At 36.5% G+C, this 26,803-nt stretch overlaps 2 long non-coding RNA genes across 2 annotated transcripts; both read right to left on the reverse strand.

The window, feature by feature from the left end:
- Positions 1–9,388: 9,388 nt before the first annotated feature.
- Positions 9,389–11,544, reverse strand: LOC140921713 (uncharacterized). Its single transcript, XR_012164035.1, has 3 exons — positions 11,439–11,544; positions 10,154–10,356; positions 9,389–9,621 (listed from the first exon to the last, which is right to left on the reverse strand). It is a non-coding gene; the product is annotated as an uncharacterized lncRNA (long non-coding RNA).
- A 10,158-nt stretch (positions 11,545–21,702) lies between these two features.
- On the reverse strand, positions 21,703–24,071 carry LOC140921633 (uncharacterized). The gene is made up of 3 exons (XR_012164030.1): positions 23,944–24,071; positions 23,101–23,308; positions 21,703–21,894 (listed from the first exon to the last, which is right to left on the reverse strand). It is a non-coding gene; the product is annotated as an uncharacterized lncRNA (long non-coding RNA).
- Between the last annotated feature and the right edge of the window lie 2,732 nt (positions 24,072–26,803).

Raw genomic sequence — 26,803 nt, forward strand, 5'->3', positions numbered from 1 at the left:
CCCGACATACGAACACCCCGTCGATACGACTCTGAAGAGTCCCCCTTGCGTTTGGTAATCTATGGCCTTTTTGTCGAAGCGCTTTTTTTTATGGGCGTGCCTTAAAATAGCATTTCTTTACCCTCCACAAGTCATTCTTTTAATCTAAAAATACCGTCGCGTCGTCGCGGTACAACGATCACACAATGATTCCACAAGTATTTAACATATCGATGAGTAAAACATTTAATTTGCAGGGTGAAAGTGAATAAGTCACTATTTTATTTTATCTATTTTTTCTGAAAAATACATGGCAATTTATGTAGTCCATTTTCGTTGGATAAGCTTTCATTCAAACACCACTGACATTTTTCAAGATGTGTCTGAATGAGATTATTGAGTTCAGTGGCATGATCACGTTCGGCTTTTTCCATTTCTTCTTTGCATCATGACTTTATCTGAAAAAAGAAGTAATTGTTAAATGATGAATGTATGAATTTATTTTTATTCGTCGTCATCAATTCCCTGGGTATATTACGAACCAATTTAATGACGAGCTCCCAGTTGGCTTGCTATAAGCTCAGTTGGTTAGAGCGCTGCATCAGGGGTTTGTCAGGGTGCGAATCCCTGCTAGTCTTGCGTAAGTTGCGTCTTTCACTGCGAAGATGATCTTCTCTTCATTTAAGGTGGTCCAAACCTATATGTAAGTGATGGTTATGCTTTTGAATCGCATTTTTCAGTCCAAAAATATCTTGTAGGTCTAAAAACGTCAGAGATATCGGCATATATTTAAAATCGCATTTTTGCAAAAGTGTAAATAACTTTAAATTCCTTTGACAGATTTTTCCCTAACTTCAGCAAATAAGTCTCTGAGCTCTCTAGTTTTATATCTGCAAGTTTGAAGTCAATCGTGACCATACGTCTAGCTGCACAAAATGCTGGTCAAATTTAACCTTAAAATGCTACGCTGACACATTTTTTTTAAAATTGACGCACAAATAGTGGAAGAGTGCATGCGGTTTTGAATATTTGCCGATATCTGAGAAGTTTTTATACCTACAAATAATATTTTCTAGGGTTCGACCACTCTTTGTTAAGGATACCAAAAATCATAGAAATTGGTTAAACCCCTCCTGCTGAAAAACGCGAATCAAAACCTTAACCATCACGTATATAAATAAGTTCGGGTCACCTTAAGAAGCGATTATATTGTTTATAAGGCGATTCCTAGGATATGTTTGTATTAAATATCGATCGTGAATCGTGCCTCAGGTCCTGTATTATGTATGTAATATAATTATACTAGATGATATCATACAAATGCTTGACAAAACGACATATTCATTTGTTGGCATTTCAAAATACTATAGCAAGGTGTATAACTTATAGGCTGTTTAAAACTCCCTTTAGTTAATATTAGATTTTAGTGACATATTAATAAAAGACAAGTCAATGTCAAGCTGATTATCATCGAGGTGCATCATCAAGCCCTGTGTTAACTTTTCACAAAGTATATAGGAATATGGTATATAAGAATTAAACAGTGTCTTTAGTGCCACATCGAGGAGTCGAAAATTTAAGGGGGCTCTGAAACATTTCGACACGTACAATTTTTTAACTTTGGAAAAAAATAATATTGACCGGCTAAATTCAAGGTACAATAAGGGTCACTAACTCTTTTTAAATTCGTGAGTGGTAAAAGCTAAAACTAAGACTGCTGTCATGGTGTTGCTATGGTGATATCCAGGAAGAGGTCAAAAAACTACTACAACCTGCGCACTTATCAATGGGCAGTTGTTTGATACCAGCATTGCTGCGCCCAATAGAAACGCGCCGTAGTAATAGTGTCGATCAATAAAACTGGAAATTAATTCTAAAACCATTTCAAGAAGGTAGATCTTAATATTTTTGATTTGCATGACAGTTAAATTATTGAACTAACCTCTGTTTGAGTTCATTTGTTCTGCGCGCTTGGCATCGATGTATTTTGAGAAATATTCTTCATAATTTTCAGGAAGATCAACATGTTGAGGCAATTGCATTCCCTGATTATAAATCATTCCTCGTCCAGCCCGAATAAATGATTCACTTTTTTCTACAACGGCGGCCATTACAATTAGAATGACGAGGGCGGATACTAGGGCTTTCATGATCGATGAATTCTGTGGACCTGTTTAAAGATACAAAAAGGATATTCAGTGATTGAAAATGAAAATGGCCGTCGGATGTTTGCTGTTTAAAGGAGCCGTGTCACGAATTTTATCAAAATTCAAACAGGAACCGTCACCAAACATGCACAGATTCAAACAAAAATAACTTACATATTTATGGCGGCCGTTTCCGTCTCCGTAGTTTTTATGCCATCTTTGAAAAATTGTAATTGAGGAGGCACAATTAACACAAGCTGTTTATAGTTTCCTTTAGGCATCCTTGCCATTTCTTCCTACATATTTTTTGCATCTTTTTGTAATTGTAATCGTGTTATGTGTGGCAAAGAAAGTACAAATACAACTTCTCAAAAAATGAAACGAACTGGTATACGCAAATAACACAGCAAATAAAAAAGGAAGCACGGATGGAAAAACTTAAAGAAGATTTAAACGGGTCGCAATTCTTATGGTGGTTTTGAAACCTTGTTAGCCTAACAGGTTTTCAAATTTCATTTTTGTCGTTTGTAACGATGTACTGCTTGGGCGACATATTTGCTTGATACGAAACTGATTTTTCCAATTACAAGTAATTTCTCAAGTCCCTCGAAGTTTAGCGAACAAGGACGCGCAACTTGCATAATTTCGCAATTGGCATAATTAACAAAATGAACTAGACAACCGTGACACAGCTCCTTTAACAACTGTAGAGAATCTCAACAGTCTGGAGGGAGAGTAACAACCTCCACAGAAACGGTAGCGTAAACGTCTCTTACGGAGCACGATACTGTTCCTTTAAACTTAATCTCTAGTTTTGCTGCCAACTCGCACTATTTGTCGTGGATTTGAAATCTTAGCTAACGCATCTAAATACGAAAGAGCAAGAAAAATCGTCTTCGTTTCGTTTTCGTCCTCAATTAAAAAAAATATTACTATTATTATTATTATTATTATTATTATTATTATTATTATTATTAATTAAGAAATAGAAAAAAGGAAATAAATCTGGCACCAAGAAAAAGTGTGCTGCGCATAGAAAATGGTTGTTTTGCGTATTTGACCCGAAGCTTTTTGACGTTTTAGTGGCCGTATCCATCTTTGTTCTTTGTCCTTCCAAAATATGCATGTTGTGCATGGCGGTTGTGGATTAAAAACCGCTGTCTTCCCTTTTCTCCTCGTCGCTTTTTCTTAAACTGTGAAATGATTTTTGCTTTCTTATTTTTGCTTTTTCTTTTTCTTTTTTCCCTTTTGCTTTCTTTCTTTTTTCCGACTTGAAGTATGTAAATTTTCGAGAATTCGTCTTCTCAGTTTTGACTACATTTAGGAGCTTCTCAAGTAGTCACATCTTTTAAGGCTTTTCAGAAATCTTTAAGTTTTGTTCCTGTTTAGTAAACAAATCTATAAATAAAGAACAAAGAACATAGGAAATAAAGAAATAAAGAACATAGGAAAACAAACCAACTAAAAAAAAGACTACTGGTCCTACCATCTTCCAGTGTTACTAAGACGTTTCTAGCGAAATAACAGACATAGTAACTTTTACCTCAAAGTTGACATATACTTCACCACTGATCTTTTCTATTTAAACGGACTCATTTGTGTCAAATGCAATTTATATACTACTCTGAGAATAATAAGTATCCGTGCTCATTAAAATTACTATCCCTCTACACTTTAGCGTCAAGTTTAATCGTAGACTCTTTTTTTCAAGTTCTGTTCAATTAAAAGAGATAGATTTAATTAGCGGCGCATTCTACAGGTCGATGAAGTTTTGCTCTAGTACAAGTTTTTCTTTTCTAATTGGAGCAAGTAATAATTCGCTGTAGGGGTGAAAGAGATCTTCGAAAGCAAACGTCAATCAATAATTACCGACCTAGCGTCGGTTATTAAAACAGATAATTAACAAAGATTATTTAGTTCTTGTGTCGTCTTTAAAAATTACGCTCTTGAGAAAGTAGATAAATTAACATGTAGTGAGATGGAACAATTTGACTGGACATGAAATTAAACTGATTCAGTTCAGAATTATTCTTCGTTGCTTTGCAGGAAGAATTTACAATTTCAAAGTGATCTATAACCCAGCTAAAACGTGGCATATCTGTACATTATCATCCCAAAACCGCGTATAAAAAATGGTAACAATTATTTTGGCAGTTATCCTTGCTTCAACCTTGTGCGTTACACCAATTCTAAATATCAAAACTTGCCTTGCTTAAATAATGGTGAAAACGATGGTTTTGATTTTGTAAACAGACGATTCTGAGGATGAAAAGGAGCCAGAGGCAACGCCTGATCCTAACTGCACGGGACGAATACTTTAAATGCGCCATCGTTTAAAAAGTTAAAGTAATTTACTAAAATATCTAGCAGCTAGAAAAAAATCCCTACCTGAATCTTCTTTCTTTTGTTTTTTTTTGCGACTTCTTCCAGGGACGTTTATGTTAAGTCGGTGAGATGCCCTGCTAGATAATTTATAGGCAGATACAATTCATAACTTTCAATCAAGTAAGCGGATGCATTAGTGAAGGATTATTGCCTAGGTTGATAAGAATACAAAAGATTTCTAATTTCAGCTGAAGTCGAGGAAAGTTAGTTATCGATGATCTGTAGATTTTACACCCTGCCAAAGCGAGGATTCTGTGCCCACGAGTCCAGTGCGAAGAACATCCCTAGTCTAGCACTTTCGTTTATCAAGAAGGGGTTTTCAGCTAAACGAAAGGAAAGCCACCTGATGATTTCGATTTTAAAAAGGAAGGATCTTTCGATAAATAGTAGACGATTATACCTGTATCACCAGATTTCCGTGAGATTCGGAGAGTTCTTCGGAGAAAGTATTCTTCAAAACATAAAACTTCTGGTTTAAGATGTATTAAACATAAAACGCGTGGGATTAGGAGAAAGAAAAAATTAAAAACATTTCGGCTTCTCTCGAAGCTCTATTTAAGTTCCTTTTTTTGTATATGCGTTAACAAACTACATTTGCAAAATGAAAAAAGATAAAGCTAATCCACTTAATTTTCGGTCAGCAAAAAACATTAGCGTGTTCTTAGAGATAAGATTAGGGAAGATTCGAGGAAACAAATTTTCACACAAAAGATGAAATTAACTTGAAGTGTCGCTTATGAATGACTTTTTTTAAGTAATTAATAATATCGATCGTGTTCTGACGTTCATTTCGTATTCTCGAGATTTTTATCGGGCTTTACGAAGGACTTCTTATGAGATCCTTTGAAGCTTTCGCGATTACGGAAGCTTTATTTGTTACATCAAGCGTGTGGTTATATCTGTGCGTCATGCGTGACGCGGAACCGGTTTAGCGAATAGCGTCGACGAAAAGCTGTGTGAAGAGTTAAAGACGTGCTGTTTGTCTTTTCAAGGCTAAGATAACCGTCTTTCTTGATTAAAAGCCCGTTAATTCTCAGGATTGGAATAGCAAAATGTGTCAGCAGCCGTTCTGAATTTTTACTTTGGTCAAAAGATCTAGGCGATATCAGTTTAAGATTTCATTTGTATGAGAAAAACTACTTACAATAGAACTAATTTCATCAAACGTCTACAGGAAAGTAATTTAAATTTATCGGTCGCTTTTGTCTTAAATGGTAACTCATTCACCAATGCAAAATTAAAGTTCGAAACAATTTGTACACCATAATAAGAACTCAGTAGCTATTGGTCAAGCAGTTACATTTAGAATTTCCTCTCTTCGGGTTCAAAGTGCGAACTACAATGACAGCGTGGTAAATTACATCAAGAGGAAGTACTATATTTAGTCGCTTTTACTTTGACTGGTTTTGCTCTAGATTATACGCTGCGTAGGATCTAATTAAGATCTCCAATCCACAGGTCGTGAGTCCAATCCATTGAAAACTGGCATATTCTGTCATTTTTGGTTTATACCCATCTTCTCTTTTTACAACTTCAAGTTCAGAAGGATTTTTAGGGTTTCTCGCTTCTCGGCATTCACAAATAATATTTCGACCTCGTTAAAAGCGAAATGAAATCTTTAAACGGTGAACTTTTATAAAACCGTCTTGTAAAATACAATCAACAGTACTTGTCGGGAAAGTAAATTTAGATGAACGCGCATTATCTTGAATATCTTCGTTTTTCTTCAATTATTGATCATTGTGCTTTTCAGAATTTGCGAAATTAGAGTCCGGACAAGTTTGTTCCTTTTGGGCTCGTTTTGCCTGGGGGAAGGGTGAGACCGGTGTTTCATTCCACTTGCCCCTAGCAATAAGCTATGACAGGATCTTGAGGATATCTAACACCCCAGGAAATGTCTAAGGGCAGGTATTTCATGAAGCTATGGGACGTTATCTAATTCCAAGTGGACGACATCTTGGAAACGCCATGTTTTACGTAATCATATAAGAAAGTTGTTAAGTGGGATGGAAATCAATGAGAATTGATATTTAGTCAATTTTAACTGGACTTGAAAAAATTCCTGAAAAAAAATCGCTCTATAAACTGACGGAATTCTCAGAAAAATCCAAGATGGCGGTCAACTAGGCGGCCATCTTGGCTGGCGTCAAAGGTCTTAGCAATGTGACAACCTTTAATGTGTATAAAGGGTTTAGTTTATCGTTTGTCTTCACGATTGTCACTTTGATATTGATCACGACATTTCGACCACTCAATGCAGTTCTTCATCAGGTGATAGTGTCGATTTGCTGAGTCGGACTATTTGTACCACCGTGGTTGTTTGTGATTGGTGTATCACGAACCTCGCTCATGGGTGGCGGGTTTCGATCCAAAGCATTGTTGGTAGTATCAGAGGAGAAAACTGATCCCTCAGCGATCCGTTGTGGTAGCGATTGGCTGTTATGTTGTCTGATTGTAGGCATCTATGCTTCAGGAATTTCAATTCCACTGTCCCTGTTGATGTTGTTACGTTGAAGTCTTATGTGAATAGCCTCTTTAACTCTACGAGAGTAGCAGTTAGGGTCTCGGTCAATAAACTTAACTTCGTCCCAGAGCGGATAATGCCCGGTCTTATTGGGCAACCACGGTGGTACAAATAGTCCGACTCAGCAAATCGACACTATCGCCTGATGAAGACCTGCTGTGTGCGGTCGAAACGTCGCGATCAATATCCAAGTGACAATCGTGAGACAAACGATAAACTAAACCTTTTATACACATTATCCACGATGATTAATATCATTCATGACATCAACCTTTTATGTTACCGTAAAATTCCGAAAATAAGCCCCGGGGCTTATATTTTTCAAAGGCTCTTTTTGAGTGGCTTATTTTTGGAGGGGCTCATATTCGGAGGGGCCTATCTATGGAGGGAAATTTGCGTTTCAAAATCGATTGGGCTAGCCTTTCAGTTGGAAGGAAATTTACCGTTTTTGCTCTGCTTTACTTTGTATTTGAGGGCAATTTCCTAGTACAAGCCCCTGGGGGGTGGGGGGGGGGGCTTATATTTGGAGGGGCGATTTAACGGAGGTTTTTTTGCGTTACGAGTTTGGGGGGCTTATATTTGAAGGGCTTATACATGGAGGGGCTTATTTTCGGAATTTTCACGGTATATAGCTGGAAATTTTTTCCCAACAGCGCGCGCTGTCATTAGTTACTTCAAGGTTACATGACATCTAACAATGAAGCTATTTCCCGCCAAAATCTCTGCGCGGGGCACATTGCAAGATCCATGACGTCAGAGGGTAACAGTGCACTGTTGCCCGCGAAAGTTGACCGCCGACCGCCGTTACAGTGAGGTTTAATGAATTTCCAGCTACATAACAAATCACTTATAGACTGGTCACTCGGGGCCTCGGGAAACAGCGAGATCCGAGGGAAACAAAATTAACTGTTTCCCTCAGAACCAGTCATTAATTGTTTGATACAAACTCAATAATTTAACGGCTATTAGAAGTGTTTTTAAATAACATTCGCACACCAAAAGGCTAAGTGAGAAAAAAAATTCATTAAATTTTGAAAAGAAAATTCGTCGACGGTTGTATTATGATAAGTTTTCCTGCTGTTATGATAAGTTTCCCTGTTTCAACTTTTCCTTTTCCCTCTTTTGTGTTCTTGTGTATTTGAACCTTTTGTCAACTCCATGCACTCTGGTCAATCATAAATCGTGTATTTTATCCCTTTCACTGCCAGAGTGTTTTATTGAGTTTTGTAAGGTAACTCTACCTTTTGAGTCTGTGGACGAAATCCTATGATGTGACCATTCAAATGAAAGCTCTCTGCCTGTACTTTCACATGATGCTATTTGTTTGTCAAAATTTCACAAAATGAAATTTGGAAATTTGGTCGAAATTTGCCTTTGGCCACATTTGGCAGTGAAAGGGCTATCTAACAATTTATATTATACCGAAGCAATGGTGCGTGAGGCGTTGTGTTTTGATTTTTCTCCGCCTCCTATCAGCATTAGTATTTCACCTTAGTATACAGCTATTCGAGAAAGGTTGTCGGAAAAAGTGCACGCGACAATCCCGAAAGGTATTGTGGGTGGTTTGAGTGTTCTGTTCTTCAAAGAAATTTGAAAGAATGGCACGGAGGCCATGGACAAATGTTTGCGAGTTCTTAAGGAAAGCAACAAAAGTAGGTTCGACAGCTACAGTCGTTAGGAACAGTGTGTTAATCATATCCCATATTACCTTTCGGGAATGTCGCGTGCTCATTTTTTTCCGACAACCTTTCTCGAAATAGCTGTATAAGCGATAAAAGCAGAAATTTAACTTGATCTCTTAATTTCACCATTACGGCGACAACATGAGCTCTGGAGAAATCACCACCCTGCCGACATCCAAATTTGCCGTCTTTGCGGCAGTGTATTCTGTGCGTATAACGTAGTAATTTAGTCTAGCCATTGGCCAAATGTTCGCCCCACCTTTGCTGAAAATCGCATTTAGAATAAACGTTTTAACTAACGCGTCTTCACTTAACGTTCAGCAGCCAATTTTATAGTTGTTGTTGGAAGCGAGACTGGTATGGACCTTGTTTTCATCTACCCTTCCTGGTTTATTATGTTATGTTAAGTTCTGTTATTAATTGCTGGCAGTTATTTTTTCAAGCAACATTTCCATAAGCAAAGCAAAGCAAAGGGGTTTGTATTAAAGCAAAGCTAAAGCAACGTCACTCAGGCCTCGCATTCAGGCACGCGAATGGTGTATTGAACTGCCACAATGATAGGCAACCAACACTCGAGTCGATCTCTTTGATCTGGGCGTCTTGATCAGGGAGGTACATTTGGATTATAACGAAGAAGACCAAAAATTACAAGTAAAAACAAATCAATATAATTAAGCTCACGCATCAAATGTTTTATTTTCGTTAGTGCTTGGTATGATAACATCAACGCAATTTATTTCTGGCTTTATCGTCATCCAATACATGAACTATTATAAATAACTACTTCATCTAAGCATTAAATGCTTTCTGATTAATTTCCTATTCTTCTCTTTTCTTTGTAAATGATTTTTATAGAGTTTTCAGTATAGCGCTTATGCTTTAATTCCTCGCCTTTCCATTCTATCTGAAATAGATCAAAAAAAAATAAGATATTAGCCAAACATTCAACCCTTAATTAAATTATGTATGTCAAAGGACCCCTGAGGTGTGAGCAATTGAAAAATGAATGAAAAAGCTGTAAAAATGATTGATTGATTGATTGACTGGATGAATGAAGGAAGGCACGAATGAACTTGTTTCCATTGTTTCTACAACAGGTGAAGAGAAAATAAAGTATCAACTGAAATGTCTTAAACCCAGTTCTGCCCCTTTCCTCTTCCCATCATGTCTAAGGGCTCCCAATGTGTGTAAAATGTTACAAAAATGAAAGAATAGTTGATTGGTTGATTGATTGATTGATTGATTGATTGATTGATTGATTGATTGATTGATTGATTGATTGATTGGATAGAAGTGAATGGCTTACTGACTGCCTGACAGACTGCCTTAACGAATATGGTAATGAAATAGGTAAAATGCAAGAAGTATTTTTTAATAATCAGAAGGGTATCTCCCCATGATCGCCAACCATAGAGAATGAACTGTCCTTCATTTACCTCGTTTGAAATATCGAGGACTTTCTTCTCGATTGTATAAGTGGTACATAGTGTCAGTGTCTCTTTCATCGAGCGGATAAGGAACCATATTTCTCCCTGCACGGATAAGCGCTTCTCCTGAATGGATGAATGTTCCGGCGAGCAGTGAAATTACCAGTGTTATAACCAATAGTTTGTTCATGGCGGTCGAATGATATTTCTGGCTAAAGTTGATAAAGAAAATTGAGATATTCATTGTTGAACCGTCATTTTGCATTTTCAAAGGCAGGCCTTGCAACGCGATTTTACATCTGATGAAAAACTTTACGTTAGATTCTACTAATTCCAGTAGGATGGCCTAATTCACGTTAAACAAAGTATTACAGGCCCCAAGGGAAAGATTGAGCCTCGAGGCTTTTTTTACGTCATACATGCTTTTTTGTGCGTACTTGATGAAGCCCAAATTTGGAGGCTCTTTTTCGCGAGTATCATTTTTTTAAAAATATTATTGGGATATTGAAATATTCCAATAGATAGTAAATAAATAAAGTAATATAATAAAGCTGTTTATATGGTAATTTTTAATGCGGTTAAAGGAACAAAAGCAAGAACGTTTACGGTCGGCACAAGATTGACCTACTTTTCTACGTGTAGATCAAGTTATTAAGTTTAAATTGGAAAGCAGTGTTTACTTATGAAAGCTTCTCAGCAAAACCTTTTTTTATTGAAAATGGGAAAGAGCAGTTCTTTCGAATGTTAGATATGCTTTAACAGTTTAAGGCTTTTCCCTTCTCAGTTTCATTTCTTTTTTCGATTACATATCCCTATTTTTTACCAAAATACTTTAGTTATCCCTTTTACCGTAATTTGGCTTTATATACTCAAAAGCAGTCGAGAGCTACATACGAAGAAATGCAAGTTAAAACAGCAACAAAACCAAGATGCACAAAACCCTCTAGTGGAATGTCTTATGGGGGATTACTCGGTCAAAATAAATTCAAACTTCTTAATTTCAGTCAAATGTCGCCTGCAGCTTCTTGCAATAAAAAGACTGTCGTTTTGTGTCTGAGAAAAGGTCCAATTACGGTTTTGATTCCCAAAGGGATTGTTTACTCCCCCAAAACCGTTCTGTTGTTGAGCTATTGGGACAAATGATCGATCTAAAAATCAACCGTTTGATTCATTAACGTTTTTAATTAGTTTCTGTTGATTTTATTTGGAAAAACAGCTTGAAGACTGTTTCTTTTGTTCTATCTGCGCTTGAAATCCAAGGAAACCTGCCACAAGTTGTGAAAAACAAACTTACCTAAATCAAATGTAGTTGACGTCCTCTTATTTGTGTGTAGCAGCCTGCACTGACGAAAAATGTTGAGTGAAATATTTGTAATCGACTTTGTTAAGTTATATCTGTATGGTTCATCTTTTTATGTACGTGAAAGGATATTGACTTCCTGAAGGACAATTTCTTTTAAAGATAACAGAAACTCGGAAAAATACTGATTTATCTTTTAGGTTAATAGGTTTGAAAATATTCTTTGTTAACTCACAAATAACACTTTCGATAAAGGGTTACTTTCGTTGTTTGTATCAGTTTGTTTCAAATCCCAGTCATTAGCTAATATTTGCTGGTCTACCACAGAGGCCGTAAATCAAGTAGAGCTATTATAAAGGTAATGAAGGAAATCAATTATTACAGTAACTATGATATATTTTAGAATATAAGATATGGCATTACTAAACAACGGAGAAGCTTAAACGCCGAGAGACAATTGTTGAACGTATTTCGGCAAATTTAAGGTGATTGGTTGATTTCAATTGTGTTCCATTGGTGCTTTGTAAACGTCGTTTTCTGCGACAAAATTACGACCATGTTCTAAGAAATTTTGCATCTGGTTTAAAATACCTAGTGTAGCCCCTTTAAACATGAGAACTGAAGAGATTTGAATGTTTTTTGACATTTCCTGAGAAGAATAATTTTTAGTACATTTTCAGTACGACGATTTGAGCTCAAGATTCGACTTTGCGGTACTTTTACTTTTAGGTATCAGACAACTTTTAAATATTACTTGCTACATTTAAGAAAAAATATAGGTAATAATTAAATCTTTCCGTTTAACGGAAAGGCAAAAGTAATAATTGTGACGATAAAATCTACCGTTCTCCTCAACTAAAATCTGAAATGGTTAGGTATTCTCACCCAGTTTTGTTTTGCTTTGATTCATGTCCGGTGAATTTTGATAAATACATTGTTCACCGAAGACGAAAAGTGCTGTTATCAAAATGTGTCATAAATCTTTTCTTTCACCTAACCGGCAAGCGTTTGTTTCGTTTGCGGCGCTTTATTTCTATTTTATAAACATTTCATGGGATGTATCCTAACTGTCTTAGTATTATTTTGTTTAGTCAGATTGCGTTATATTAAATGCGTCAGAAGTGATTCCTAAGTTACTTTCAAGTTCTGTAAGTAAGTAGAGATATTGACAAACTTCCGTTGCAAATACGCAGTTGCTATCACTTACTTGAATTATCCCCTAAGGAGTAAAGAAATATGTAGTTCCTCGTGTCCTACTGCCTCGGCTTTTGAAAAGTTGAAAAGCTTGGCAATTGAAATGGTATATTTACAGTGAAAATGCGTACTAAATATATTAAGCAGACACCCACAGAAGCCTCGATAGTTTTCCGCTAAACACCGATTTGTTTTTACAGATAATATGTTAGGAAACCTTCAATGCATTTTCGAACGCGTGATGGGCTGTAAGTAAGAAGTCAGGAATCAGTGAAACGCTGCCAGTCTTACCTTATTTCAATACGATTCTAAAGCGCGTTCCTACTTTGACTGCTCATTCAGTGAACAGTTAATATTCGCTTTGTATCTGTGGTTCATCTTACTAATAGTCTAGAGAAGATATATTGGCTTGCTAAAACTGTTAACTTCAAATTAAAGAACAATTAATGAGGCCCCAATCGAAAGGAATGGTGACACACTATCTGCAATACATTATCCTGGGCTAAAACAGATCATAAATTTATTAATAATTAAATCGTCTCGATAGCGAGCATCTGTATTTCGGTGCTGGAGGAGACAAAAAAATAAATTTTCTGAGTGTATTTTTATAAACTAATGGTTACTGCGGAATCTCCATGAACTAAATGCTCGTCTCTTTTATTGTGAGATTAGTTACGTCACCGACTACACGTGTAAATAATTGAGATTGGCTCAGTTTCCGTCTTATCGCAACAAGATGAAATTTGCAGTGACATTGTTACAAAAGCAAAGAAGACGTTAATTTTTCATTTTTCCGGTATAAATTTCATATCAGAATGGCATTCTCCCTGATACAGTTAGCTAATTTCATTTTACTTTCTTCATTAGATACGAGTAATCGATAAATCACCGTCCTTAACCGAGAAAACTTCTTCTCTTTAAAAAGGAATTTGCTGGTTTTTTTAATTTAGTTTATGATCTGGCAACTCGCTGGTTTCAAGATCCGCCGTTCGTGTTTTCCATTTATTTGTCGTTGTTTTTTGTTATTGTCACCTTTCTTTGCCTTTTTTAGTCACTTCTGAAATAAAGCGACAGAAGCTTTTTGGACATTTGATAATGCAAGAAGATAAAAATGCGTTGATTTTATTTTATTAAAGTCAACTAAAACATGTACTTTACTTAAATGTGAGAGCAAACTCTGACATACACTTCCCACAATTAAACTGTAAATAAATCATCGTTTTTTGGGTGTTTGTTTTTGTTTTTTTAAGTTTAAGCCATTCCTAAGTGACTTACAAGTGCTCTCATTTACTACAGCGAAACCGACAAATCGCAGATACGCACTAGCTATCACTTACTGAGGTATCCCCTAGAGAGTAAAGATAATATTTAGTTCATCGTCTTCAGCATTTGAAAAAGTTGAAAAAGATTTGCAACTGAAAAGGTAATTCAAAATCTGAAAATACACCCCTCACAATGAAACTGTAAACAGGTCATCGTTTTGTAGAAAGAAAGTTTATTTTTATTATTAAATTTTAAATTTTATTCTTCTTCGTGTTTCAAATCTACTGATAACATAACTTGACAACTTGAGAACGTTTTAACCTATTATTATTCGTCTTTCTTTTTGATGTTCTTCCATCGCTTGCATCACTCCTCCTTCCTCTTCTTTATATAGACTGCAATAAAGACGAATCATTGATACGTTAAAGGGGCTGTCAAGGATACTGCTGTTTTGAAGTGATCTAAAACAGCAAAGAAAGCCTAAAGATCCACATACAAATTCTCCAGAATGATCACCGTACATTTCATTTCAGAATAGTTGAGAGAATTTGGTTTAAGATCAAAGCATTCTCCCTTCAGTAATCAATTTAGAAATTCTCATAACCTTTACTCTTTATGATCTACTGATGTTGTTGGGAGAAAATTGATGTTGGTCACTCTTAAAGTCTCTCAAAGTCATTTTTGATTACTAAGTGCCTTTACCCATGCCACTCACAAAATTCTCCTGTAGAGCTGCGAAAAAGACAACGAACAAATTTTATCAGGGAGAACTAACCATGATAACGTTGTCGATGATTTTTACAGGCATAGCATTAAAACATGAAAAAGTTGGCCCAAACTTTTCAAGTTTTAATCCATGTCCATCCTTGGTATCCGTTAGAACAGACAACATGACACAGAATCGATGCCTAAATATAGCCTTAAATAACAAATCTCGACCATTACTTTTGTTATACTACTACGTGATAAATTTCTGTAATTTGATTCGCTTAGAGCAGTGGTATTTCAGCTTACTTTGAAATACCTACATTTGAAAATTACAAACCTTTTGCGGGTAGTAGTATAAGCAAATAATAGCATGATTTGTACGTGATATTTGGCATAAATACCACTGGCGATATTTCAAAATTGTCTCTCGTGAAATTACGTATAACAATTTCGAAATATCACTCGTGGTATTGATGCCAAATGTCACTACAAATAATGCTATTACCTATACTAATTCTATTGATGCGAAAACGTTTTTCTGATAGTATTAGTTTAACTGCCTCATCGTAATGGTGTCTAATAAGAAGTCAAAATGATATTTTTTTCTGTTAGATTTTTCAGTAATTTGTCTCTCCTGTATGGTCGTGATCTATCATCCTCAGCTATCTGGATTTTTCTTTCTATCTTGTTTATAAGCTATGGATACTCCGAAATGTATGGCCTTAATATTCTCCTTGATGCTCAGTGGAAGGGGCCGAGTAGCGTGCGTGAATGTACCACTTAGGCGGTAGAGAAGCTATGCGCGAGGGGGGCGAATTTGCAAATAGACCCTAGCGCGCACGCCCCCTCCCTCTCTCCTCACTCTCCCCAGCCTCCCTCGGATAGCGAACACTCTTGTCAGTGTTTTATCTGCCATTCACCATTTTCACATATACCACAATGCACCTTGTTGCCCACCTCCTACCCCCCTCCTCCGCCCCCCCTAAAAAAAATTGGACAACCACTGTCTTTGATTTCTCTTAAGACGACTGTGACACCCAGGGGAAATTGGAAAGAATGGTTATGCGAAATTTGGGAAGGGGTGGGGGGTAAACAAGGTGCATTCTGGTCTATATGAAATTGATGAGGTCTATATAGAATTTTGAGGTCGCGCTGGAGACTGGGTCTGTCTTGTGTGGAATTGCATCATGGGACTCTTTATGGGGGCGCAATTGGACCAGTTTCCTGTGCATTTCCTCAAAATGGCGAATATTTCCAATGTTTTTGCTAATCTATAACCATCTGTACCTTTGTAATAGCAGTCTGGACCTGAACATTCAACCGCTGTAGGAGCCTGGGATCGTTCTTCCATGGCACGATGAAACTTTTCGATCCGGTCTCTCCCGGCCCGAAGTATTGCGTCACAGTGATCGAAAAAAAGACCAGCGACCATGAAAGTCACTAAAACGGTTATTAGTGATCTCTTCATTGTGAAAGTTGACGTCTTTTTTTCAGATCTGTAAGAGGTAAAAATGTATGTCACTATTTTCATTGATATGCTTGCGCGCTGCGTAAATCCCCACGTTTTCCCTCTAGGGACCCTGGTATCACCCCTGGGTATTTAGCTTACTATTACACTGCCATACCGTCTTCAGATCGCTTATACATCCATGCCCCAAGAGGTCCATTAAGACTTTCGTTCTTTACCCCTCCCTCCTTCCCTCAGTGTCCAAAACCTGCATCTGCTGCACTTCTTCCCTGACGCTGTAATTATTTTCGCCCACATCTTAGTATCCCCCGCAAGTACTATAATCCCCCACTTATAAGCTCCCTCCCTCCCTCCCTTCCCTCCTTCCTTCAGTTATAGGCCCATCTACCTGTGAACAAAAAAATACATCCGATAAAATGCGTCCCCTGCATATCCCCCCCCCCCTCCCGCACCAAATATTTTTATAGGAATTCGATTTATTATGACGTTGTGAAGCTTAAAAAAAAATAACAGTAAATGTAAAAAGTATTTTGACTAGGGACGGGTTGTTAAAAGCTGGGTTAGATAACCCGGGGTTAGTGCGAAATTTGAATCAACAATTTGATAACTGGATGCTCTTAAAAATAACAGAGAATATTATCCGAGAAAATGCTTTTGAAAAAACGCCGGAAAAACAAACCCGGGTTAAATAATTAACCCTGGGTTAAGCGCTAATATATATAAGTTCCTCCGTTTATAAACCTTCCTAAAACCCCTTATGAAGATGTATGAGGCCTGGGTTTAGAAGCCACAGTGTGGGGTTAAACTTTGTACTTTAGGTGAATATGCTGTATCAAATTTTCAAATTTCATTTCAAACTCATTGTCTTTAAGAGGGTAAAATTCAAACAATAACTATAACACGTCTTAACAAACGCGTTTGAGGTTCGGACATTTGCTACTTCCATTTACAGTTTTGAACATCATACATAATTTCAGCAGACAAAGAAGATGGTAAATCGATAGCCATCTTAATCTTTCAAATATTTCAACAGATCAATCAAGGATTTCTCAAGAGTTCAGGTCCCCACTCTAACTTCTTTAGCGCCCTTTTTGAATTTTCCTAGTTTTGTAATTCATTTACCCACGAAGCACGTAGGAGTTCTTAAGAAACTCGTTTAAACGCGTCCGTGCGTTTCAGATCGAATTGGAATTTGGAAGTGTTGGTTTTCGAGGAGAGGGTCCGAAAACCAGAGTACCTGGAAAAACCTCTCGGAGAAGAGAACCAACAACAAACTTAACCCACTATGGCGTCGACGCGGGGATTTTAACCCGGGTCACATTGGTGGGAGGCCAGCATGGCTCTCACCACTGCGCCAACCTTGCCCCATTTGATTTCTAAGGTATTACATGGCATTTATTTGAGATACCCGAGGCACCTATTATTTTTCCAAAGTACTAAGTCTGGATGATCTATATATTTTGTTGCATTTAGTGGGGTATTGGTTCTTGGCACCCTCTTTATTCACTCACCACTGTCTGGGATTCAGAACCCTACATGGACTGTCAACTTATATCTGCTATTGCATTATGTATATTGTACGTAATAGCACACTTCACCACATTATATGAACATTGTTGCCTGTGTACATGAATTGATATTTGCATTTGAAGGTCGCAGACCAACATTCTCGATCTTTTGTGTGATAATTGTTCGTATTACAAGCCTAGAAAACTCTATTAAGGGGACACCTTGATAATCCTTTAATTATGGGGACGACTTAGGTACCTCAAAATTAAAAGGAAAAGTTATATTTCACCAAACAGTGAAGTTTAAAAATTATTCTTTTCTCACCTTTTAAGAGATCTTTCTTCTTTGAACGGTTGACTTTGTATTCTGCAATGTGCTAACGAGCAAAACGCAGCTTAATTTATATCCAGCGAATTAGGAATTAGTGGTTAAAACGGATACAAAAATAAGATAAGAGAAACAAAAGCTTCGAAGGATATGCTCGAGCTCTAGAAAGAGTAGAATTTCAGTCACTTTAGCTGGATTTTGCTTTCGCCTTTTCAAATTTATTGAAGAAAATTTCACAATGGAAAATTGGTTGATTATGTAAGAAAGTTACAGTCTCATCACTATTGGATGTGAATTCACAAAATACTGAAGTGGAAAACGGAAAAAAATTGCCATATCCTCAGATTTCCTCTTTCCGTTTTTAGAATCAACGCCTTTTTATTTTCTTTTTTTAAATCCAAAAAGATAATATATCTGATCGTTTTGCTCTTCATACGAGTAGCAAGAAAGGGTTATCTGCTTACAGTTAACGCTTGTGAGGTTTATTTCTTTATCAAATAAAAGTGAATCTCGACACATACTCCATTAAAGGTTTAACGAAGCTTATTATTTAAAACCGAGAGAAGCATGTAGATTGTATAAACGGAAAAAGGGAAATGTGAATATGTGGCAATTTTTATCCGATGAAGGATAGAATTCTGCATGTCAGCAAGCATTTTTCACAGGTGAAATTTCTTAGCAAATAAAATTTACAATGAATTAGAAAAAAATGAACAGAAAAAGCAGTTTAGATGCTACTTTTTACAAAGTTTGTAAATCGAATCATTTTTCTTTAAAGATTTTTTTCTGTATGTAATTTTTGTATCTGCTATTACCATTGTAAACGCCAAGAATCTTTTGCTATTCATTTTTTAACTTTTGTGTGTAAGTCTTTTCTTGGCTCGTCCGTGTGTTTTGTCTTGATGTTCGCTATCGTCTTGTGAGTGTCTTTCTTGTTTTATTGGCATTTTCAGTTTGCCTGTTTGCTTTCATTCAGATTTGTAAGTTATTTTATATACTAGACTTTGTATTTGTCAGTTGCTATTTTTCAGCACCTCTTCGCTTCGTTTCTGCTGGCCGATTTCGGTTGTAGAAAGTTTAGAAATAAAGCTGTTTGTTTGGAAAATTAATGCCCGTAAAGAGTGCGACTATAATCATTGATTAGGAATTCGTTAGCAATTTAAATATTTTAACATTTAAATTGTCTGAAAGTAGTTTTGCTCGATAGTACATTGTAGACTACACAACCCGTCAAAGAAAAACAAATGTTTTCGTAAAAAGGTAGGGATAAAGGAAACGTGTCTTAGATTTGACCTCGCTTGATGGTCAGCCAAAACAGAACTTCCATTTGTTCTGTCTTTAACTTCGCCAGGCCCCGGTTGTTCAAAAGTTGGATAGGGCTATCCATCGGATAAATCGCCATCCAGTGGATACGTATTACGAAAACCAATTGCGTCATCCAGCGGATGGTGATTTATCCAGTGGATAGCGCTATCCACCTTTTGAACAACCGGGGTCAGGTCTTCTTCAGAAGAAGAAAATGACTTGTTGAAAGTCTTGCTGAGATTTAAAAAGAGGGGATTTGAGGCAGATAGATAGCGGCGTAAACTGATATGGTTTATTACTATAATAATAATAATAATAATAATAATAATTATTATTATTATTATTATTATTATCATTATTATTATTATGATTCGCTCTCTATTCCTGTTGTCGAGCATTCATTATCATATATAATTTTGAACAGTAATTAAACGAAAAACAATCCACCTGTGAAACAGCAACAAAAAAAGTCGCTGCTATAGTTTCAAGGAACAACATTTATAAAGGTTTTTAACATTTATCTTCTTTTTCTGAAAGAAATAAATAAAATAAAACGGAGAGAGCCAACTGTTTACTTATGGCTATCATCAAGATTGGAGTTATAGTTACAAATTTAAAAAGAATGTCTCATAAAAAATTTAATAGTAATAATAATAACAATAGTAATTGTCAGTAATCATATTAATAATACAACTGAGTTTTCTGTAAGTAAAACCGCTAATTCGTTAACTAACTCTTTCTAATTGTTGAGGCATTGAAAGAGAGAAATCATAATTCATTGTATAAGGCAAGTATAGTAAATTGCATGTTCATTGGCTCAGGAAATTAACTGGCAAGATTCATGCAAATGATATATCACATTGATAACGATAAGATTTATATTTTACAGTCATTTAACATTAATGCGTCAAGAACAGCTGTTAATTTCAGCCAATGTAAAAATTTCAGGCAATTATATTTCTTTTCCTTGGAAGTGTAAAGAAAGAGTTCAGAGTTTCTAACCTTCAGCTTTCGTGAATTTGAAAAAAATCTGAAATATCACATCAAGTCAATAACTTTTCAGCTTCCTAAATCAAAACTTTATCCGGTAAAATTAAGAACAAAAGAAGAGAATCGTGAAGAAATTGATGTTTCTTAGCTCTCATGTATAAGTTAGAAACGTGGTCGACGGTTTCAAATTAAAAGACTTAACTCTTAAGAAGTTTAATAAAACTGCACTAAGGGCTGTGATCTGTTCGCGCATTTGAATAACATTAGTCGGTAAAATTGATCATCAGTCTCCGAAGGAAGTACACCCCGATTGCCTGAAATACTGTGTAATGTTCATTTAGTATTTAGGCGGTTTTGCTGAGAAAGCCTTATCGCAAAAAATTACTCTCGGCAAGCTTTCTCTGGTTGCTAATCACTTTAATTTATTATGTCTTTAGAAGAGGAGGAAATTGCGACGTCTGAAATGATTTATAGCTTACATTAACAACAGAGCAAACTCACGGTGACCACAAAGAAGATAATCTGTTTACCTGTCATCTTTTCCCCACAACTGCATAAATGGGTGAATTGAGTTCCGGAGAGTGATTTAATTAATGGCACTGAGTTATTTGACAAGTATCGGTACACATCTTGCTGAGATTAAAGAGAGCTAAAAAAAGACACTTTTTGTAGCTGCAATTCCTTGCGAGCATTCGTCTTTGCTTTGAAATTGTTGATTTGCCTAACAGTGAAGTCATGAACCAAGGTATAATTGAAGAGTTGTGGCATTAAAATCCTCTTTCAAGCCCACTGTAATATCGCATTCCGCCATAAACTGAACAAACCTTAAAGATTTTCATCTGCGGAAGGAGCAGTTTGGACCGACTTCATCTGCGATAACAGCAAGAAAACTAGCCTCAATAAGTGAAACATTATGTCTCTACCAAGGCATTTAGTTTTATATCATATAAGACAACCTATACCTGCATAGTGCTGGAGAAAAGGTTCAACAAAATAAGTGAGAGGGAAAAAAATCTCCGATTTGTACTATTTCTGTGACTTTTTAAAAAGCAGAATTCAATAGCTAATTGCTATATTCCTAGACTTTCACTCAACTAAACAGGGAGTGCCACTGGTTGATTCTTGGTCACGTGGCCTTGACTAAAATCAAATGTATCCCGATCGGGATACAGTAAGCAATGTACCCCGCTCGGCCGCCTGGACGAATTTTCCCTCGTAATACGTCTTGAACTACGCACTACGAAAGGTAGTTTGTCTGGACGCATAATGCGTCTCGTGCCCGTCTTTATACTTGAGACGCATAACCCAGACGAACTACAAAATGTTTGTCCAAGTTCGTCCAGACGGATAATGCATCCTTTGTATAAAAACAGCCAATTACCCTCGGAATTACCTGATTGAGCGAAAATTTGGTTCAGAAGGACAAGGTTAATGAGCCCTATTGGGAACCCTTGAAAACTGGAGAACCGGAGGCATTGAAACAAGCATAATACATATGATGGCGACTCAGTATATTTTATTCTGCATTTTTCTCTATATTACAAGTGTATCAGAGTTTAGCTCCACTAAGTGACAGTTGTACCATACTTTTGAGTTGACCACACCTACGAATGATTTTTCAATATGTGTAACATTGTCTCCCGATCTTCTTTGAAATTCTTTACTCTTCGGATCTTTCGATCTTGTCTGAAAAGAAAGCGAAAAAAAAGTGCTTCTTTTTTGACAAACTGATATACGGTAAATTCCCCCAAGCTTTAACGAGACTTAACCCGGTTTCTGTGGAGCGAGTTCATAAAGAGTAGTAAGAGTGAAAAATTGGTTTCTCGGACCTCCGGAAAATTGGAACTACTTTAATTGTTTTTTGTCGGGAGATTCGAAAAATCGGGACTCTACTGGTATCTCGGTCTCTTAGATAGGTCTTCGTCTAAGCCTGGCGCTTCCCAAGAACCACTCTGCAGCACTGCTACTCTCCCCTAAATTCTCCTGGGAAGAATGCAGATTTATCAAAGAGTTAAAGTTTCTTTTAGAATTCTTTATCCTCGTTGGGTGAGAGTGTAGTCCCACTTCGTTAAAAAGCTATCCTCGATATTTTAAATATCAGAACTAGTTCAATATTTATACAACTGGGCTAGGAAAAAAATTCAGTCAAGGGTTTGAATGAGATGATAACCCAGAGACCAGAAAGTGACCCCTTGACTTTTCTCCTGTCATGTTCTACGTATTGTTCTTTTATGTTCTATCATGTTCTACGTAGCGCTCCGTAACAACAAAAAAAGATCTTTTACAGTCAAACCCCGTTACAACTGACACTAAGGGGTCCATAGAAAGTGTCCTTATTAACGCGGTGTTGTTTAAGCGGTTAAGCGGGTTGAATTTAGAGAAAATGTAAGAAAGGGCTGTCGCTAAGGACAAAGCAAACTGTCCGTGATAACAAGGTGCGCGGAAAGGATCAAAGTCTAATACAGTAAAAACCCGCGACTAAGAACCTGCATTTTTCCAAGTTAGCCTACACACATGACATACATGGTAATTAGCACAAATTGAGGCTATTTAGGTTCTAAAATAGGTTCTTATTTTGTGAAGAAAAAATACATTGCAGCTAAGAGTATTTAGTGGTATTCAGCTCATTCCTTAGGTAAAACCTGTATACCATTACAATTACAGTGGGAATGATAAGACAACTATGTCTCAAAAGAGGCCTGAATGTCAGGACTTATCTTATTTGCCCAAATATACAGAATTTTTTTATATAGATTTGAGAAAAATAAGAACCTGTTTCAAATCTTAGGCTAAACAGGTTATTGTATGGAGGGGGCCTAACTGGCCAATTTTAACCTTACCGGTTCTTAGTCGCGGGTTTTTACTGTATCTAACTTTTAAAAGCGTTCTTACTTCTCCGGTAGTAAACTTCCATAGGTGGGTTCATTTCCGCCTCCTGCTGTTTGTATGAGTTCAGCTCACGTTGAAACTTCTCGATCCGGTCCCTTCCGGCCCGTAGCAGAGCGCTGCTTTGCTCTACAAATACACCAGCTACTATTGCCACCACTAGAACTGTCAGAAGTGCTTTGTTCATGTTGAGGGACTGTCTGTGAGGTCAAATCTGAAAAACGAGGAATTTTGAAGGTAAAGCATTTTTAGTAATGGCGAGTATTGAGCTTTTACTATTTAATTTATCGGCAAACTAATAACCCAGTCAGTTTTTCGGCCGTATCGGACTGGTTATCAATTAATACCAGAAACTGTTTTTCGTTTAGGTCATATTCTCAATAAAGAGATTTAGGAGAAATTATGGGTGAGATATTTTCCGGCTTTGCATGTAAAATTTATGGATGATTACGTAGAAACGTATAAGTCATGATAAACAGATCGAGGGCCCAGACCGTCAGGTATATTGTGTTTGCAACCAAGAAGGGTGCAAAAAAGGTTTATCGAGCTAATGAAACACGAAACATACCGAAAACGTTAAAGGCAACTGTAATAGGTTATGAAAACGTTTCTGTCTTTTCAAGAAGAAGAACAGTCAAAACCAAAAGCGTGGCGTCGGATTAATCGTTTTTCTAACTTCCTCGTTATATTCAAAGATAATTTAGCTACGGAAAAACAAATTTCAGACACAAAGAGTTACAAACAATTTGTTCATTTGTTCGAAAAGTAAAAACTAAAAATACCTCCTCCATGGTATTTAATTTAAAAAGGCTGAAATTAGGGATGTAAAGTTATTGAGACTAGACTTACCCTGTGGTAGAACTGTATTCGTCAAGCAACTTGGTCAAGTGTGGAACTGAATTAAGAGTCTTTATTATATAGCATGCTGCGGATACACCCCTATCGATGAAACAAAACCGATGCGTGGAGCTTATTGATAAGATAAGAAGCAGATATTACGCAGTTAATTTCCGTAAACACGCGAGGAAGTAGGTAAATTCTTTTGCACATTAATGGCGCCACGCTGCTGAAGACGCTCTTTAGTATTTTAGCCTTGATTTATTTCCATTTATTCAACTTCTTTGAGTCGTTTTAATTGTTTAATTCATTAAGCTTTTAACTGTTGTGCCCTGATTCTTTAGTCATGTAATGTGCAAGAGTCTTGCCTTCAGTGACTTTATAAAGGAGATAGTTTAGAGAGAAACTGTATGCTATGTAACTGCGTTAACGGAGGAGTATTGAAACACCATTTTCTCTTTTTTTCAATTAATTTTTTGTCTTGTCACCGTAAAAAGAATGGAAATATGAGTGCCATTAGCGCCAGAATCCCATGTATTAGATCAAATTGACCGAGCTCCATGATTAAGCCCTTACTAGACTTGATCAGTTGTGTATTAAGGTAATCTCTGTTCTTATAGAATAAAGCCATTCTTTACGGCTAGAACGAAGGCTAACAACGAAGAAAGTACACTCGATCTATGCACAGACCAAACTGACCGAACTCCTTGTTTTAAAGGACAGTTCTTTCACGTTTTTGTACCGTCTTTTCTCAAAATGAAACAGTTTATGAGTATGATTGCAAATTTTACGGTAACTCAGGTTGCTAGAACGAAGTCTAACAACGAAAAGAGGAGGCTGTGAGAGACCTACAGCTGTCTCCTTTTTTTACCTAATTACAACAGAAGAAACAAAGATGATAGTTAAAATCTTTGAAAGAAATCTCTCTGTACGAAATAGAAACTCGCCAGGAAGTAAGATTAGTATTATTAAATAAAAAAAAGCGAAACTTAAGTCAAGCTTTCAAGCGTAAGGCTAACAGTGAAATGATCTCGTTTTCAACAAATCTTTTAGTTAGTCTTTTTTACGTACAAAAAACTCTTTTTCTTTTCTTTTATTTTTCTTTATTCGCTTCCTCTGTGATATGACCGATCAAGCTACTCTTTATTGAGGGTAATCTGAAAATAATCGAAAATTTTGTGTGCTAATTAATATTTAAAATTAACTTCATCTCTTTGATAACATCTTCCTTGAATTTTCTTCAGATAGCAGTGTGTGAGCTAAATTTGTTCGCTTTACGGTGCCAAGGATATTTACTTTTTGTACTCAATCATAAGAAGTCGACAGCATCGGAAATGGAAAAAAATTTGCAAGTTTTGAAACATTGAAGATAATTCAAAACAAAATTTTGGACAGTTGACATCAGCGGGGGATTTTTAAAAGCCCTACTAATAAAGTTCTAATTACAGTCTTTCTTTTGTTATCATTATTTAGCAATTTACAGAAAGATAACAATGCAGTTGACACCAAGCATTGCTTACTTTGCACAATTTAATAACCTGTTTTTGAAAAAGTCAGATTATTCTCGCTGAAATTCGCGAAACAGTGTCCCTGAGATCACATAAGAGATATGTAATATCTAGATTATTAAGTATTCCGAAGTTTTGCAGTCGGTTAAAACTTAAGTCTTTGACATTTGCTCGTGAGTAATGTATCTTTTTCCTTTGTTCCTCGACTTTTATAGTAAATTTCTATCTCCCAAAATGCAGCTGAGCAGTAGAAACAAACTCCCTGCTAGTGACGAGCTCTGTATTATGGCATCGGTTCAATTTACGATTTACCTGGGCAAACCGGTCGGTGAACGGTTTGCGTAAATGGTAAACAAAATTTAAGACTCGTAACTTTCGTCCTGGAATCGCGTTTACCATTTGTACATTTACAGTTCCATTTACTGAAAAACCGCCGCGAAAGCCTGAAACAAGTATCAAAGATAGCTAAAGATAGCTTTATTGAAGAAATGGAACACGAATTTCCGTTTGGAGCATTCCGTACGGAAAAACAGGACTACCTTTTCAGATGTTCCGTGGCTCCCGGAAATTTTCTGCTGGAACGACCAAAAAATCGTGTTCCATCAGCTTTTTTAAAATGGCAAACAACTATCTCCATTGACGATAATGTGTAGTCAGATATGTACGTTTGAATATAAATGAAAACAATTGATCTTTACGTCCCTTCAAAGTATGACCTTAAAATAACATTTAGTTGAGCAATATTTTCGTGTGGTACTGTTTAACTGCGTAGTATCCTGAGACGGATCTGACTTTAATTGAGCTTGCCTATTAAAATGGCTTCTCAGGTTACTGCAGTGAAAATTCATATTAACAGGGATTAAGGGGGCTTTGTATTGGCCGCTTCGAAAATTAGGGCTTGTACGAGGTAGAGGGGTAATTTTAAGCCATGCACGGATTAGTGCTAAAAATGCTTTTTTTGCTTTAAATAATCTTAGATTACTCGAAAATCACTATATAAATTTAAAAAAAACTAAACAAAGGAGATGTCATGGGTGAATTCCTGAATATCTACGTTTTGAAATTAAGAGAGGATAACGGTCGGTGTGATGTCTTAGCGATTTTTACCGACCTAATATATGTAGATGTAGATGAAGATAAACCGTTTGGACCTAAATTGATCAAAAATGAAGAAACACGCCCAAACAATAATTTGATCTCTTTTTCTTTCTTTCTTTCCTTTTTTTCTTTATCGTGCTTTCCTGGAAATTTTGTGTTAAAATTCTCCATCTTGACTCGCTACTTTCCCGACTCTGAGCAGGTTTGAAGGATGAGTTGGGGTGACAGAATGAAAATGTGTGATAAGTTGTGATATGTATATTATT

Source organism: Porites lutea, chromosome 12 (assembly GCF_958299795.1).
Source record: "Porites lutea chromosome 12, jaPorLute2.1, whole genome shotgun sequence".
Lineage (NCBI taxonomy): Eukaryota > Metazoa > Cnidaria > Anthozoa > Scleractinia > Poritidae > Porites > Porites lutea.